This window comes from Pinus tabuliformis, chromosome 9 (assembly GCF_031772625.1).
Source record: "Pinus tabuliformis cultivar Carrire ecotype Pingquan chromosome 9, CPIR1, whole genome shotgun sequence".
In the NCBI taxonomy this organism is placed as follows: domain Eukaryota; kingdom Viridiplantae; phylum Streptophyta; class Pinopsida; order Pinales; family Pinaceae; genus Pinus; species Pinus tabuliformis.
The window spans coordinates 695,515,789-695,519,295 of NC_142307.1; the positions used below are offsets into that span (position 1 = coordinate 695,515,789).

The 3,507-nt window shown below is 35.0% G+C and overlaps 1 long non-coding RNA gene across 1 annotated transcript; it reads left to right on the forward strand.

The window, feature by feature from the left end:
- The first annotated feature begins 478 nt into the window (after positions 1 to 478).
- On the forward strand, positions 479 to 2,439 carry LOC149150550 (uncharacterized). The gene is made up of 4 exons (XR_016263486.1): positions 479 to 796; positions 1,314 to 1,386; positions 1,488 to 1,745; positions 2,332 to 2,439. It is a non-coding gene; the product is annotated as an uncharacterized LOC149150550 (long non-coding RNA).
- The last annotated feature ends 1,068 nt before the right edge of the window (positions 2,440 to 3,507 follow it).

Genomic DNA, 3,507 nt, shown 5'->3' on the forward strand with positions numbered 1-3,507 from the left:
GGTATATAGCAATCGATATCGCTTTGACTATGTTTGATTTTTTAAATATTAATCGCTACTCAATACTTTAATTAAAGTTTTACGCAAAAAAATGAATTTTTAAAATCATTTAAATATTTTTCGATGGTTTTCATTGGCCATTCAGCTTTGGGGTCTTATTGCCGAGGTCGAACTTGCTTTTAAGCAAAGTTTAGCCTTTATCCAAAGTTTTTGGAGTATCATATAAAAAAACATTTTGTCAAACAAAAATTTTATCCAAAGTTTTGTTAGGCAGGTCTTATTGCAGGGTTTCGTTTTCATATGTAATCGTCCCTTTTAACATATGCTAAGTTTCAGCTACAAAAGATATTCAACTTTTCTGCTATCCAAAATTTTCTAGTGCAAAAAATTTTATTCACTGACACGAACTTCAGAGAGAATTTACTGCCACATGGCTATCTGCATGCGGGAGCTCAGGTGGGCTATCTGCATGCGGTAGCTCTGGTGCTATCAGGTGGGCTATCTGCATGCGGTAGCTCTGGTGCTATCTGGAGGCCAGGAAGTTGATTTATTATCAATCCGGGTTGATTCTTTCTTGAAACCATCTCTTGGGTTCTATCGTCCCACCCAGGCACCATTTTTCTCAAGGGAAAAACAATCCAGAGGCGCAAAGATGCAATCTTGCAGAAAAACTGGAGAGAGGCGCAAAGCTGCATTCTTGGTGTGCGGTGGCGATGCAAGGAAGGTGTCTTGTGCTTACCTGCAAAAGCATGCACAGCCTCAGGCTTTGCTATAGTTTTAAGCAGAAGTTAGAGAGGTGAGTTAGGCAATGCCATTCGCATTGAATTTCTGGTAACTATCTTTTAGGGATTTATTACCTTTGCCGTGGAGACCATCTTTTATAATTTAGGGATTTTTTACTTGTACCATTTTAGGGATTTTTTTATTTGTACCATGGTTTAACGCGCTGGTTGTATAGTTTATTCTTCCATTTTCTACCAAAAGCATGCAAGTTATGTGTTTAATCTGAGGCCGTGTTATCAGTGAGATGACTTGAAATTACAATAGAACCTATTCTCTGGGTCGCATTTCGAAAAGTGTTTTGTGCAATATTTTAATGCAAGCTTCTTACACTTTCTGCCTTTGAATCTCACATCAATGGCCGTAGATCCTTTCGTTTTGTTGGGTATTTTCCGTTTGTTTTTGGTTTTTTTGTTTTGTTTTTTAAATTCATAAATCTGTCAATTTTTTCTGTGATGAATTCAAAATTTTATAGTTTCAGAATGAAAAACTGAACATCCAATCATATTTTTTTTTATTGATTCGGAATGTAGAGAGCAGTTGAGGAGGCAGCGGAGGAAGTCAATTTTAAATATTTGGTGGCTGTTATTTCTGCTCCAATTCCAGGTAGGTACACGATGTTTCTGCTCCAATTCCAATTACAGGTAGGTACACGATCTCTAACCCTGTATGAAATGCTAAATCATAATTTATTTTTTTGCTTTCAGGTTTTCTCAACCGTGCAGGGGTTTAATGCAGCAGTTGTATATTTCATTGTCCCATCTTCCACTATAAGCACACAGGTTATGCGACTAATACACGGTGGTGTTATTGAGATGACCGATAAACAACAATAGAGTCCATTGGCTTTATCGCAACGTGGGAGTGCCCTGCGCAATATTTTAACACGGGGTTTACATTTTGTCTTGCCCTATAACCCCAAATCAATGGCCCCTCTTCAAGCATCACCGGTCCCATTCTTTACAGTTGGGTATTTTTCATTCTTTAAACAATAATAGGTCTGTAAATTTTTTTAACATGTAATTAGAATTTCCAGGGTTTTTGTGATTGATTGTGATTCATTCCTCATGTAGAGGTAGCTGAGAAAACACCTTTATAAATATTTGGTGGTTGTCGTTCAGGCTCCAATTTTTACTGAGAATTACCACTGTAATTGTGAGACCGTTTTGTCATCGATTCCCGATGGAAAGAGGAGTTGAGGACGTAGTGGGATGAAACCCCTTTAAATATTTGGTGGCTTTCGTTCATGCTCTAATTCTTATTGAGAAGTTTCACAGTAATATTAAGAGAGTTTTTGTGGTTGATTCTTGACGCAAAAAAAACAGTTTAGGAAGCAACTAAGAAAACCCTCTTTTAAATATTTGGTGGCCCTCATTTATGTTCCAATTCTTCTTCTCAGCAAATTTTCTTCTCTGGGGTTTTATCTATCAAGCGTTACTGTGAAAATGAAAATAAAACACAATTGCCGTATGCTATTTTCGTCTGATTTTTCCAATTGAAATAACAGTGAAGGTTCACTTATTCGTACGTGTTTATTTATTGTATATGTAGTTGTCGGAACATTTGTCAGAGGCGTTCATTGCATTTTTTCAAGCACGCAAGCAACCTGTAACTGTCTACGCGCCGCGAATTCATGAAATTGGAGCACAGTGCGTTAAATTTTTTGGTGAAGTAAGTATGTAACTTGTAGCCGTCTATGGGACCACAATTTGGGTTAAATTAGGGTACAATTAATTTAGATTAAACGTAATCTTATTATTATTTAGATTGAAATTATAATGTTATTAATTATTTTATATATATATTATATTTTGAAATTAATTATAATAGATTAATTTAATTGTTAATTTATTTAAATATATAATTAATTAATTAAATTAATTTATTTTAAGTGATTGTGAGAAATAATTAGGTTTTAAGTGATGAGCAAAATAATATTAAGTTGCATTATTGGGTTACATTACCATCTTTGTTTTTAACTCCAATCCCTTTTATTGCGCCTGCATTTTGTATAGGCTTTAGAGGCAATTCCCGACGGGCTTTAGAGGCCATTCCCCATGCCCCCTCTATTAAAATGAACTTAATCTTTCTATGTTTTGACTTTTTTCAAACATATAATGGATAGTTTATTATTTTTATTTATAATAATAATTAATAATTACATTTTACGTAAGTTATTTTTATTAAAAAAATGTTAATTTAATGTAATAATTTATTATTATAAAATATTTAATAAATAAAAATTATAACAAACTGCAACGATGTTGACTAGAGTCATCCCTGCTTGGGTGTGAGCCACTGTCCCTCTTGCAACAACAGGTAAGCATCGACTCTTAAACGCTCTTGTCCAATTTGGTCCTTCTATTGCATTGTTCATTAATTTTAACCCATCTCCCTTGTTTGCTGCAGGTAAGGGTTACCACGCTCAAATTCTGGGTACATTGAGGGCTATGTCCTCGTTTCTGTCTAACACATAACGTATTTTCCCAGGTTCTTTTCTTGCTCTGCTCCATCACCAGAATAGTCTGAACGAAATCTTAAGTTATATGGTCATGGCTACTTTCCACCAACGTTTTCATAGCCACCAGCGTTTTCTTAGTTTTTGTTTAAGTAATATAATTTTGTCGGATGGTATCTATGCATTCCACCGGTTGTAGTCTTACGAACCATTCAATGGTCTGAGGATTTTCTTTTCTTTTTTGTTGAACTTACACAGGACTGTAGGTG